This window comes from Myripristis murdjan, chromosome 14, assembly GCF_902150065.1.
Source record: "Myripristis murdjan chromosome 14, fMyrMur1.1, whole genome shotgun sequence".
NCBI classification, from domain to species: Eukaryota; Metazoa; Chordata; class Actinopteri; order Holocentriformes; family Holocentridae; genus Myripristis; species Myripristis murdjan.
The window spans coordinates 25,643,379-25,658,816 of NC_043993.1; positions in this window are offsets into that span (position 1 = coordinate 25,643,379).

The window sequence follows — 15,438 nt, forward strand, 5'->3', positions numbered from 1 at the left end:
GCAAATGAATGAAATGCCAATGCACTGGGTCACATTGGCCATAGGGCAAATACAACAGCTTGGGATTCTTTCCAGCAATTTCCTTCATGCCTTTGGTCATCCCAGCCCTATGACTTTCATGATCCTGGGTTAGCCAGGCAGCCCGCCATGGCCAAGCCACCTGAACTGGCTCTTTCATACAGAGGAACATCATGTAAACAAAAATAACAGGTATTCAACATAAACGCTCTTTAAACATACAGTGGAGGCCAAGACCACTGGTAGCAGCTGAGTGTCATTTGTTCATTATTTTTCTGCACTACAGGTATTTTGAGGTGATGCAAGCCAAGCTTTACTGGCCATTAAACAACACGAAAGCATGCCAGACAGTTGGCTTTTTCCTTTAAAGGTCAATAAATATGGTTTTATTATCCCATAACAAAATACCCAAAATATATCTGTAGTCTGGCTAATAAAGTTATTGATCAATACATTTTTGGCAACAAAGGCTCGTTCTCAAGCCAAAAAATGCAGATGATAAAGCAGAATTATTTCTCTGAATAGTTAGTATAGAAAACACCCCCCGTCCCTAAGGAATACAGGTATGTACAGTAAACAAAACCAACAAATATACCGAGCAAAGACATAACGTTGAGGATGTAACTGAAATCAACATGCACAGACAGAAAAGGACAGGAATATATGAGCACACATGAACACAGCAAGAAAGTGGGGACTGAACAGGAGTTGGATCATTAGGATGAAGACAGTAAAGGGAGGTTTGCTCCATGTGAGGAGGGTGCACTGAGCCGACAGGACTCTCCAGTGTTCAGATAAATAAGACTGAGATGGGATACAAGGTGCTGGGGGCCTCGGCAAAACCTACAGGAAGATTTTAAAGATGCACGTGCCCGAATCATGAATAAGTGTTGCATGGGCCCGTCTCTATCTAGTATGACTCTACCTTTGTTTTAGGAAGCCTGGGCCAGTCTACAGTATAGGAAGTTATGGAATAAAAAATAAATCTTATCAAATACGGGTTCACGGCCTGAAGTGCATCGGTTTGGGGGTCCTTGACACCCAAAAGGTTGAGAACCCCTGCAGCAGATCATTTTGCCTCACACTGTGACAGGCACACAATCAGGATGTGTGAATTCAGCACAAAGTTTCACCCTGTTCCTCATCAGGAAGTGTGATCTCACTGTTTGAGAGACAGTCCAGCGCGGGACAAAAGAAAGGATAGGAAGTAAGGGGAAGACGCCTCTTTCTCAGCTGCTGTGTTGATCAGTTTTAATTTAACAATTAGGACGGAAGGGTAAAAATCATAGGAGGGTGTTTCTCACAAAATATCAAACTTGAAAATACAAAGCATGCTGTAGTATTACAATATTTTTCAGTGCAGTGTGTTACTTCTACTAGGCATTTCTGTTGTGTTTCTGCTCTATTTAGCGAGCTAACTTATTACTTAATGAAAATGTATGTGACTTCATGTCAGTGTCACAGGGCAACACAAGGAGGCAGGAGGGGCGAGCAGAGTCCTCATGATAGTGTTGTAATTCCTAGAGGTCACCTGTAGAGGTCACAATATATTTAACAGCTGAGAAAAGTAAACACATCCTCTTTCTAGGTGGACATTTCAACAAAGATGGTCATTTCTACCTCTGGACTGCAGCTTGTGGCTTTTCTGTGTGTTGACTCTAAATGCTGCTGAAGGTTTGACTGACACACACCTCCAGTCAGTGTGTTTTCCCTCATGTAATGAGAATTTGCTGATAAATGCTTTTACACAAACATCTCTGAAATCAGACCAAATGATAACCTGAATATTTTCCTTTGATGAGAATTCGTTTTCAGGCCGGTTTGTTTCTCGGATCCTGATGCTGATAAAACGGTAACTGTTCATTCTCTTCCTGCAACAAAAAATTTAAGGCTTTTCATTTCCAAGTTTTTATTGCATCGTATCTTGTCGTGCCTCCATAGTTTCTGGCAAGGTAAATTTATGTATTAATTTTTAAATTAAGTAATAAAAGAAGTATTTTCCTTTGATTTCTTCAGAGAGTCCAAAATCTCTGATTGCACTTGTCACTCATCAGTGTCAACCTGCCAAGTTAGCAAACAAGAAACGTAAATAAGGAACTATCAAACGCAAGAGATGAAAGAAGGGAATTAACAAGAGGAAGAAATAGATGTATATCATTGCAGCATGTTACAGAGAAACAACCAAATTATGAATGTTTGTGCATGTAAAGATGGATTATGGATTTGGGCCCCATATTTTTTGTTCTCTCATCATGTCTTACTGCGCTGCGATAAATTTCAAACTGGTAGAAATGCTGCTATTACTTGTTATATGTTATATGTTTAATATTTTACTGTAAAATATTCAGATGGCCCAGCTTCCCTGTGTAATGGGATGGATGTCAGAAGATCTGTGAGAGTTATTTGAAGCCCTGGTGGCGGCGCTGATCAGAGGTGTAGCCTGGAGTTATGGGTCCCATGTCTGCCCCCTCACAGCTCAAATTATCAATCACTCCTCCACAGATTCATTCAGTGGCCAATAGCTGAATATATCCCTGATTAAAGGTTTGATTTTTGGGCACTATGCCGTTTGCAATAATTGTCGACTTTGACCAGTGGTCAGTCATCTGTGGAAAATAATTTTATTTTAATGTGCACAGGGAAAAGCCTGGATAAATTTTATTCCCACTTGTTTAAAGGAATACTCCACTTTAAGCAAAATCCCCTTTTTCTGACTCCCACAGACTGAGACAAGATGTTTGATGCCATTTTCATCTCTGTTTATCCAGTGGTTCAGTTTCTGTGGGTAGCTTTTTGTGTTGGCTTAGCATAAAGACTTGAAGTCTATGGAGTCATTAGCCTAGCGCTGTCAAAGCGAAAAAAAAAAAAAAAAAAAGGTTAAAAAAAAAATTCCATGACTTTTATTTCAAATATACATGATACGCTGTGTAAAGAAGACAGCTTCATATTTGCTGTAAGGTTTATTTTTGCACTTTGACGGAACTAGGCTAATGACTCCTATAGACTTCAAGTCTTTATGCTAAGCTAACACAAAATACTACCCATAGGAAATGAACCAGTGGACGTACAGAGGTGGAAATGGTATCCAACATCTTGTCTCAGTCTGGATAAGTGAGAAAAGGGGGATTTTTACCCAAAATGTTGGAGTATTCCTTTAATAGCACAGCAGTTGTTGAGGAAGTTTTTGAATATTTAAAAAAAAAATGCACTTGAGACCACAAAAAGCATTTTAATTCAGATACTCTACGCTCTCTCCCAGCAGCACAACCTACACGGTGTTAATCAGAAGCAGCGTTTATAAGTCAGACAGCTTCGTTACTGCTCTGTGTGTGTGTGTGTGTGTGTGTGTGTGTGTGTGTGTGTCTCGGTGTTTCCTCTGGTTCAACATGAGGGACATTATTTCACTGTTTGATGGTCCAGGGTGTCCTCCGCTCACGCCGCTCTGTGTGTCTGCATGTTGAGCTAATATTTGCTGTGGATACTCGTGTTAGTCAGCAGCTGAGGCTAAGATCAAGATAAACCTTATTAAAGCCTCGGGGGAAACTTAATCACTGCATCAAAAGACAATCGTCCGTAGGCAAATAAGAAAAGGAAACCACAGATAATGAGATTAAAGTTACAATGTTCTTGTTGATCATGACAGATTAAGAGGTTTACAGATGTTTAAAGTCCCGTGTCAAGAGCCTTATACTGTTTAAGTGGATTTTGGGGATATTTGCACAGGATTTAATGTGTGCAGAAATTTGTCCTTAGGTGCAAATGTGGTGAACTACTAAGAGCAGCGCAAATGATCCGACATATGTGCAGAAAAAGATTTTACAGTAAAACTATCAACACTGCAATCGAAAAACTTTTTATTGCATGTAAAATGTGATTAAAATGCAAATCAGATTTTTTTTTTTTTTTTTTTTTTTTTTGCGAATCCTAAAGTTTTGTCTGTGAATTCAAAAGATTTGTTTGTGAATCAAAAATGCACATCAGCAATTGTATGTGGATATGAATGCATAGACGCTGTTCTGATTCACACTCCCGTCCAGAAGGTGGCGGTGAAGCGATTACATTGTAACTGTGGATGTTGTCACTCAGATTGAAACCGGCCAATAGAGACGTGTCTTAAATCTGTCAGCGTTAGTCCCGCCCACCAGATTCAGCTCAACAGCGAGCAAAACTTTTGGATTCACAAACAAAACTTTTGGATTTGCATTTTAATCACAAATTTATTGTACTTGCACTAAAACATTCCTTGACTGAACCGTTGATAGTTTTACTCTCAAATCAATTTTTTTGATGATAAACCGACTCTGTTTGATTGCACAATAAAGAAACAAAAAAACACTTCACAGATCGCTTGCCAACTAAATGCTCTGTAGTCAGTGATTTCAGTTTTGTAACAAACAGTCTCAAATGCATTTGTGTTATTTGAAGGAGTTGTTATACCTTTTGTCCTTTTCATTCATTAACAAACGTTCTGATTCACACTAAGCAAACAAATGCGTCATGATTGATTTAAAAGATCACTCAGTGGATTTTCATAGTGACTCTCTCTGACTGTTAGAACCAGAGTTTAATTGTTTTTTTTATTCAGTAATGTTCAAAAACCTGTCATTTTGCTTTGCTCATTTGACTGGTCTGACATGCTGATTTGTTTTTTTGTCTGTTAAACAAAAGTCAGAGCCGCAGTGCACAAATCTGAACCACGTCTCTTTTATTGTGTGTGTGTCAGAGCTGGTGTGTGTGTGTGTGTGTGTGTGTGTTGGAACATCCTGCCATCATCCTGAAACAGAAAGTGACCCGAGTTCACGATGAGCTCCTCTGGTGAGAGGGAAGAGAGGGAGCACTTGGAGGAGAAGGAGCCTGGTGCATCCAAACGTTTTGAGGTGGGAGGCACAAATCAACAAAAACACGTCCAAGACACAAACCAGTAGATAAGAGAGACACTGTAACGGAGTTATATTCTGCCTCGGTGGGACCTGTGTGTTCGAATCCAGCTGACTCTGATGGTGCCAAGTTATTTGGGGAACTAAAATCACGAGCAGGGGGTGGGTGGTGAAATATTATCTGTTACATTATTAGAGTCGACTGCATGTTGCAAATTTAAAGCGACCAGAAAGATCACTGTTTTTTTTTTTAAATGCCATAAAGATGTTAGATGTCAAATATTGGAAGCTGTGGCTTGGCTGTGTGAAGAAGAATGTCATTTGAAGTAGCAAACTGTAAAAGTGAAAATTTACAACGTTTAAAAACACCATCTAAGAGATTACATCCAGCTGTTACTCTGCTGAGTTATTTTGTTGTGTCACATTTTTGGCAAATTCAAGTGAAGGACCAATAAAGATGGATATGCTTGGAAAATAGATGGCTCATATCAGGGGAAAAAAATTGAACTATTTGTTTATTAGAGAAATGTCAACTTCCCTGACAGACGCTGGCATATGATTCCCCAAATGAGATCACCACATCACATGATGAACAACCTCAGCGAGGATTCAAGCAACTGCATGTGACCTTGCGCCCGAGATAATTTTATACACGGCAGATTGATGTTGTTATCTGATCTGAAGTGCACCTCAAATTATTATGACCTCAGATGCCGTCGAATCAAAGGTACGAGAAAGGACTTTTATCTGTATCGCAGATTAATGCTGTGCACATATTCTGTCCCCCCCTCCAAAGGGACACTGGACTCTGCACTCGAGCATACCAATCCCTTGGACTTGTGAGATAAGATAGCTCAAGTATGAATAAAAGACGAGGCGGAAAGTGCCAAAAAAAAAAAAAAAAAAAAAAAAAAAAATCAGCTATCACTTGGCAGAGAGTGTTACCGCTTATGGTTCAAAACTGCAGTCCATACAGTTAAATGAGTTTGGGCATTTGCAGTGAAGCTCACATGTACAGGTAATGAGACGGAGTGTGTGTCTGATGCAGATATGTCACTACACGCTACATGGGTGTATCTAAATCTTTTACGCCTCTATGCCGCCTGAATCACCTTCTATTTCTCTTATGGATCTGTTCATATGCACCAACACATGCCCTGCATTTATTTCCCAAGCTCAGAAAAGACACATTTTTTGAATAGGCAAAGAAATGCGGACGGTTAGACATGAGAGAGAGGGTGTGTTGGGATCTGAAAAGCCTGAACAAAGCAAGCAAACATTAAATATTCATGTTGTTGACTGGGGTTTTTACTGCAGGTCGTTTGCAACACGCCATGTGCCGATTTACAGCGGTCCTAAAGTTAAAGAGTCACACACTTGTTAGAGCTCATCTTCCATCTTCTTTTCTAATAAACAAATATCCTCGCTTGCTCTTACTTTACTTTCTATCTTTACTTTTTGTCATGACATCATTATTATAATACTGTGTCCATACATGTTGACACGTGCTGTCACCCTCTGCCCACCAATCTTTAACACACACACCCACACACACACTTCAATAGGCCTTTTACTGTTGTCCTTCTCCCTCCTTGTCTAGAGTCCATAGTCTTTGGCTTCCTCTTGAGCGATTGCTTCATACCTCTGAGCTTCATATCTGCTCATTCCAGTAATTGTGTGTGTGTGTGTACGTGTGTGTGTGTGTGTGTGTAGGTGTGTGAGAGAGAAGAATGCATGTGACAATGGGTGATAATGTGGATTTCAGCCAAAAACTTGCCCTGTATACTAAAATACTTTGTAGTGTGAGCGTGTCTCTGTGAGTAAACACTGAAAAAGAAGAAAGCGTCCTTCGCCGCATTTTATTATATCACTACAGCAGGTACATGAGGTTTATTTTGTAAGGAATGAGGTGCTCGATTGAACGCATACTGCTCAATCAACAGGGAAAGGTAACACAGATAAAGAACTGAAGTAAGCTCAAGTGCTTGCGGTCACAGGTGAAGATACTTGTTGTGTAGAGTGTGTTTTTCTCTGTCTGCTTGATGTTGCCTGAATATTTTGTGCAGGGGACAAAAGAGATGTGCTTGACGTTGGCCCTACCCCTCTGTGTCAGTCAGTGTGGAATCAGGATGTTGGATTGAGGGGCAGGGCGCTGGGACTGTTAAATATTGACCGCGGGTGTAATAATTAACCTTTCTCCAACTCCTGATCTCTTAAACTGGCTGCGCTGCCGCTCTGCCATTGCCTCGCTGCCGTTGCTGACACATACATCAAAGCCCATTTCTTTTATTCCTCTAAATGTGCCTCATTTTCTCTGTTCACTGTAAGTGTCTCCTTCTGTGTCCTGAGCCGTCAGGCACTGTGTTCTTCTTCCTCTCTGCCTCCACCTCTCTGTAACGCCTGACGCCGCTCCGGCCCAGGTCGCTGTGTCATGACACCCTGCTGCTCTCAAACCTTTGGCCTCCTCCCGTGAAAGCCACCGGGCCGCGGCGCAGATGAAGGTGAGTACAGCTCCTGCTCAGACTTTAGTCACTGAAATTATCTGTGTGGGATTCATGTAATCAGTACAAGAACTCAAAAAAATCTATGATCAATTTTGTTCAGGAGAGAGAGGAGTATTCAGCAAAAACAAGTAGAAAACCGTGCTCCTCTCGTTTCCATTTAAGTATTTCTGTCTTATAATTAAATATCACTACACTGCAAGGTATTATCTTTTTTTTGTGTGTGAGACAAAGCCATTACTGCTTTCATAATCCAAAGAGGTTAATTATATTCATGAGTTTCAGCTTTTCTTAGTATTTGGATAATGAATTGGTTTGACATGGGACATTAGAGTTTTTATGGCGCAATAATTGAATAAGATATACAAGATTTAACTCTAGGAACTGTGCTAAACCAGTGTGTGCTCCCCTCACAAGAGGCAGAGGGAGAGCGAAGGGGCCTGATAGTGCTGACAGACTCACAATGGTCTGCTCAGCTGAATAAAAACACCCAGCAAGTTAAAAGGAAAATGTAAGAAAGAGACAGACAGGCTGACAGAGCGGGCGCACATTTAATTGCTTTATTGTTTTGTTTTCCTCTGAAGATTAAGAGGAGGTGGACAGAGATTTACTGCCAGGCAAAGTCTACAAAGATATTACGAGGACAGTTGGACAAGAGAGGGTGAACAAAACAGACACACACTAAAAAGTGATTTAAAAAAAGCTGCAGCAGGTTCAAACGGAGAGCATACTGATCAAATATGAAACACGCCTTTAGCAATTATGAAGAAAATGATTATTCTTAGCAAGAAATGCAAAGCCTGGTGGTTCACAGGTCAGACACACCCATTGTATATCCACATACTGGAAAGCGCCCTCGTGTTGACAGCCACCATAAAATCTGCGTTATCTATACAGGCCTTGGCCCTTTGGCCACTCTGTTGGAAGAGTGTGAGCAATGATACCATCTATTTCAGGTCATAAAACTGGGAGGAGGAAATTAGCAGGTCAAAGTCGGTTGCAAGTGTGCAGCCTCCTCATGTAGTGAAACGACGGCTCCCACATCCAAGTCCTGAATTAACCTCTGCAGTTTCTTCCACTCATTTCTCACTTTTTTCCTTTCAGGTGTTTGCACAACCAGCCTCCTGCTGCACCCGAGGACCTGAGAGTATCCCCCGCAGGTCTGTCTATTTCAGCAGTGAATGGCTGATTTGGAGCCCGGGGAAGTGACAAAGCGCTGTCAGTGGGCAGCCGACGCCTGCCGGTGCTCACTGGATGTAACAGCAACTCCATGTGGAAGCTGTGTGTGTGTTCCAGTGGAGATGCTGTTACCTGCAGCGAGCCACCAAAGACGACGTAGAGCCCGCTGTCATCAACAAAGATGTGCTGCTGTGAAAACTATTCTCTCTGTTTCAGATCAGCTCAGTGACAGTCTCTCTATGTCTCATTTCTCCAGTTTGTACGTTTTGGAACGAGCTCAGATTTTTTAAATAAATGTGGAAAATTCAGTGGCAATTTTTTTTTTTAGAGTGATGGGGCGCAAGGTGATGACCTATGAATTGACAGCCAGTGTTTGTAACAGCTGCCTGTCAGTTCTGTAGGCCACTGCTGTGTTTGTCCCGCTGAGCGTGCGCAGAGAGCAGCCGGCGTATCTGCAAGCCAACGGCGATTAAAACTGTTTGCATATGTTGTTTTGACTCATCTCACTTGATCATGAGGAATCATTTACACTGAATAAAGACTTGAGCATCATACTGTCATGGATGAGTCTGTCAGTCGCTCAGTGATGTGAGCAGCAAGTAGCAAAATATGAAGTTTATTGTTATTAGGGCAGTGGTTTTCAAAGTGTCCTTGAGGGACCTGTCACATAGCAAATGTTTAATCTCACCACCTCGGATTCACTTGTCCAGGTTTAAGCATGGCGTCTAAAAAAAATGTAATACTTAACATAAAGTATCTTGTCATATCAGTGTCTCAGGGTAAAATAACTTCACATGAGGATCTGCTGCCTAAAGAAAGTCAGCTTGGTGGTCCAGATGAGTGAAACGGTTCAAAAACCGCCACCCTACAGGTGCTTAACCAAGACAAACCATACAGAAAAGCTCCGTAAAGCACCATGCAAACATAACTAAGGTATATTAACAGCCTTATTATAAACTCATTTTCTCATGCCCCTGGAGCTCCACGGGGTCTGAAGTGTCTGAGGTGTTTTCTCTGTCTGTGTTGAACTGGAGCTCACCGCGGTGAAGAAGAGCCGACGCCCTCCCCGACCATCAGACAGCAGTGTGTACCAAAGCTTTACCGAGACAAAACTCGAGAGGACACGAGCTGTTGACCTTCTCCTCCCTGCTGCATTTATCACTGTTTCCCTGCTATTTGTATTTTATTGAATTTTCTCCTTTTTCCCCATACAAAAGATTTGGAAGGGGGTAGGATGGGAAATCGAACAACACGTGCGTGTTAACAGCAGGTCATAGACAGCAAATACTTATTATTTTTCCCATAGAAATAAAAAATATTATTACATGGCTTTGTCCTTGAATTCTCTGAAAACAGGACATTTCATTTTTCTCATGGCAGTTATAAAAACTTCTTACAACCACCTGTCCTTATGAATATATTTTGCATTGTTTTCCCAATTATTTAATGCTTCATAAATGCCAGTGCTCCAGCTTGTTGGACATTCTTATGTTGTAAATTTGCAACTTCCCACCGACCTAAACTGGACACAACATACACACTGACATTACACATTTGACCAAATATTTCCAAACTCACACCAACACGTTTAAACGCAGGGCAATGCGAGGAACCCCTTCTCGGTTTTTATCAGCTAATATTTGTATATTATATGATGAGGCTGGTTATTATGCTGCCTGTTAACTGAAATCTGGTCTGCAAACAAGTCTTCTGTGTTTAAGAAATCATCATAAATTCATCAGGGAGGAGAGATAAGCCCCCAGCCAACTTTCTCTTTTGCATTCTGTTAATAACTCACCCTCTTAAAAAACAGCACAGTATGTGTTACCATACCTGTGTTAAAATTTCCAATGAAATCCAGTCTCTACAGGGCATTTTGAAATGATTTACTGTCAACTTGACAATGTTAATAATATTAAAGGAGACCAGCAGCTGGCAGCTTTACAGTTTTTCATTGGCTTAGGGACAATAAATGGCGGCCGCACATGGCAAACGTTCAGCACCGTGCTCACTGCAGTGGGGATACAAGGGGATATAGAAACATTAGGAGACATTAAATCATGACCCCCACAAGTACTTTAGGCCATTTGCACATTTGCAAATTATGACATTATTATTTTGTCAGCATGAAAAGAGTCACATGCCACACCTTTGTGCCACACCAAGTGACTTCAGCAAAACTGCACACACCAAACGCCCTCCTCTCAGCGGCTGAAGGGGCTGGGAGGAGAAGGAGGCGAGGAGGTTCGGTCGTCGCTGCTGAGTCCAGCTTTCTCTGGACTGACTGCTTCCTTGGTGCTGTTTACGAGCTGATTTTTATCTTTCCCTGTTGACTTGTGAGTCGTCACTTCCTGTATGCGGAGATTTCCTGCCTGTGAGCACACCGCACCAGTGCAACCTCATTTTCATCCAATCTACACCATCTCAGTCAGTTGAATGTGTGTGTGTGTGTGTGTGTGTGTGTGTGTGTTCAAGTGGGGGTAGGTCTAATGCCTCATTTCTTCATTGCAAGTGTAAGAGAAAACTGAAAAAATTCTATGTTTACTGGTAAGCAACAGCGGCATGTACATAAATTTGCATTATTTTACATGTACCTGTTAATTAATCGATTATATTTAATCGATGAACTAGTCCAAGGACATTGCACAGCTTGCCATGTTTAATGAATGGAATTATTTTAATTTTAATTTTAATTTTAGTTTTAATTAATTAAAGCTTGTGTATCTAATTGGACCACATACCTCTCACCTTTTCCAAATGATCAAACATCACTGGTTTGCTTTGTTCTGTTCACGTCCCAGGTGTAACCAACATTTTTTTTTTTATCAAAAACAGTGTGATGATGATGATGGTGATGGTGATGGTGATGATGATGATGATGCCTTCATCGTATCACTCAGTGGGGCTTCATGCTGCTGCAGCACTGGACGCTGGTTTGGTGTCTCAAGAGGAGCAAAGCACACTGGGACATCAGGGCGGCGAGCTCACTGCATATTTTTAAAAGGAATCTGGCTTTTATTTTGGAGTAACGTTAAAGCCTCAGTCTTTCAGTTTAATCATAGGTTTTCTATTTATTTTTTACCCTTGTGTTTATTTTATTTTATTTGTATTTCCTTCTGACTTTTATTTATTTGTTCTTATTATTTCATAGTTTTCTTGTTGTCGATTGTTTTCATTTTTATTTTATTTTACTGTATTTATTTATTTATTGTCTGTATTCTTTTAATCTTGCAATGTGAAGCACTTTGCGTGTTTGTATGAAAGGTGCTATATAAATAAAGTTGAGTTGAGTTGAGTTTACTTCATCATTACCTACAGCTGAATTCATGTTTCTGTCTCCAGAGGGCAGATTTGTGTCTTATATTTGCGTCTCCTGCACACTGCCATGCTGCATAAAGCATCAGAAGACCTGAACCACAATAAATTTACATCCCTGATAATTTGACGATGCAACTTGTCTCCAAAACTCAGTAACGTCCCTGTTCAACAACAGTTTGACCGGTGACGGACCGTTTGTTCTTCCAGGAGGCTAAACCTTTTACAGAAGGTTGACTGGCTGTCGCTTTTACAGACCACTGGATTTATCTGAAGTTTCACATTAATGGCATCCAAAGTTGGGCAAAATTTTGCTATTTGAATTTCCAAGTTAAGATGAAATGATAAGTCAATGGAAATGCCATGCAGCTGACCTGGCGGCTGTTGGACGTAAATACAGAACACCTCAAAGCACCTCCAAGTCCCTTTTTGTTGGCAAACGTCACTCATGTCCTTGCACGCCCTCATGTGAATGACTCAGACCACTCAGGCTGTTAAAAACATCCCAAGACACGACAACGTAAAACAAACCAAATAATCTGTATTCTGAGACTCAAACATCCTGTACTTTATGGACAATTCTTCTCATATCCTGATATGTGTCATCATCTAATAGCTGTAATGTTTGATAATTGTTGGAATTTGCCTTTTTAGTGCCTCCACTTGAACCAAATGTGGCTCATCTACCTCTGCTTCAGTTAGTGATTTCCCAGAATCCATTTGGCTGTGGGATTTGGCTGAGAGTGAATTTAGTAGTAATTTAAACTGAAAAAAAAAAAAAAAAAAATCTACTCAATAATCAGTATCACCCAGACGCTGCTGTGGAGTGAGCACATGACACTGCAAGCTGAGGAAGAAGTGGTGCTGCGAACACGGAAGGAACAAGGAGTGATACCTCTCGCTTCATTTGCAATAAAGCATCTTCTTTGGTGGAGTCAATGTGATGTCACAGCGACTCCCTGCTCTTTAGCAGATTAATCTTATAGAAATAATTTGATTATTATTTGACTAAGTATTAAGTCCAGGAAATGGTTTAACTTGTAAAAAAAAATACCCTCCTTTTACATTTTTTAAAGTTTTAAAGTTTGCTGGCAAAAACTATTAAATTACTTACACATTTCAAATTTTCTCCTATTAGTCAACAGACCCTGAAGGCCTCTGTCCTTCTCTCTTCTCCCTACATTTTGTCCACTGTCCACGTCAGTACATTTGCAGCAACTTTTCTAATGAAAAATATATGCAACGTGCACACATCATGTACTTGACTTGAGAAAAAAAGCAACTGTCTTTTTTCTTTTTCTTTTCTGTTTTTCCTCTGTCTTTTCTCATTTGCACTACTGTTTTCTTTATTGTCTAAATTCTTTATTCCTGACATGAAATAAAGATTTACAAACAATAATAATGAATAGATAAATAATAACATCATAATAAGGTAACAAATGGCAGGAAAATACACTACTCACAAAAAGTTAGGGATATTCAGCTTTCAGGTGAAATTTCAAGATGAACCTAAAATGCATTATAACCTTTCCAGGTGAACTTAATGTGACCTTCTGTAAACTTTTGAATGCACATGTCCAACTGTTCAGTGTTTCAGTACTTTTTGCACAAGTTGCTGTTCTCTAACAAGGAGTTTAACGGCAAAATTCACATCAGGTGTTTGATGCTCCAGCTCATCGAGGTCGTATCATTAGGGAACGGCTGCTGGAGACTGGGGTACCTCAAATGGAGTGGCCTGCACTTTCTCAGACCTGCATCCCATAGAAAACCTATGGGATCAGCTGAGTCGCCGTGTAGAGGCTGGAGCTCTGTACCCCAGAACCTCAATGTCCTGAGGGCCGAGTCAATATCAATATAGGGTACCATTTAGTGTCCCAGGCAGAAATCACTCACTTTTCATGAAAAATTTGCAAAATAACAAAACTCTGATGGTTTATTATAAATGGCCAAACATTTAAACACACATTGGTACAGAGATACATCTTTAAAAGGGTGTTTTTCATATTTAAAAAATGTTTCTATGATTAGATGCATGTGATTTTGCCATGTCCCAAACTCCTCTCTACTAACTTCACTGAGTGAAATAAGTAGATAAATGATATACAATGTACAAACCTTTTACATGCTCTTGTTGCTCTCATCAAGTACTTGAATAAAATGAGTCAATTGGATCATTTATGGTCTAATGTAATAATAAAAATAAACGTTTTGCATGTGTCCCTGGATTTGCTGTCCACCCCGTCATTAGGTGGTTACTGCCACTAAAAGAAACCACCTGCTGTAATCAGTGACATCACTACCACTGCTTTGTCTTTTACAAATGGAGTGAAGAATAGCTCATGCAGAGAGAGTACATATCAACATTTATATTTTGACATTTTCATCATTTTATGATTGAACTTGAATGTGTTCAATCTTAATGTGTCCACCCTGTCATTGCAAAATATGAATCTATATAAATGCTTTTCAGAAATTCAAAATATGTTTGTTAAAGTATACACAGTGACCTTCCTAACTGATACATGTTGCTAGCTAATGGCCCAACATGCGCTCATTAAATGCAAACTTCAGCCAGAAACGTCCTCCCTGTCATCGTCCACCCCGTCATCAAGTCTAGTTTTATAACAGTTTTATAAGTTTTTCAGTGTTTCAGAAGTCAAGTGGAGGACAAAACATATGCAGAGAAAGAAACCATTTGAAAGGATACCTATGTTTATACTTTTTGTGGTAGGCCTACATTTAGGGACCAAGGGTTTTTGTTTTGTTTATATCAATCCTGTTTTTTCGTCTAGTTGAAGGTTTTATTTATTTATTTTTGCTGTTGTTGAGTGTCATTTCCAAATGTAGCCTACCTGTGCACAATTCAAAATACAGTAGGTGAAAAAAGTCATGTTTTGACAAAAAACATTTGTTGACAAAACATTATCATAACATTGTCCACCCCGTCATGTGATTGTCCACCCTGTCATGTTCATGTTTTATGTGAATAAATAATTATTTTCACAAGTTATCAAAACCTTTTGTGTGATTTTGCTCTGAAGAGATTTTATTCAGAAAAGAAAGTACAACTTTCACAGATTTTACATATACAAACATATTTTTCCATAATTTCTGTATTTTTGAGAGATGTTTTCCAGAAACTAAAATATATTCCTGAACGAGGGACCAAATACCTTTCTGAAAATGTACATTTTGTAATCAATATATGATTAGAATATATTTACTCTGTTTAGAAATTGTCCCATGACAGGGTGGACACATTTTGCAATTCACTTGTACTTTCTATTCTTGCAGTCAATTTATAAAAGGTGCAGGAGCTTGACCAACATGCATTTCTAACAGCTTAAGGTCTACTTTATACAATGGATATGGAGTTCAGTGGAAAATCTCATCTTTTTTTGTGTCATTGGGAAGTCTCAATGGCACTCTATACTGATATTGACTCGGCTGCCCTTCAAGAAGAGTGGGATGCCATGCCTCAGCAGACAATAAGTCGACTTGTGAACAGCATGAGACGTCGTTGTCAAGCTGTAATTGATGCTCAAGGG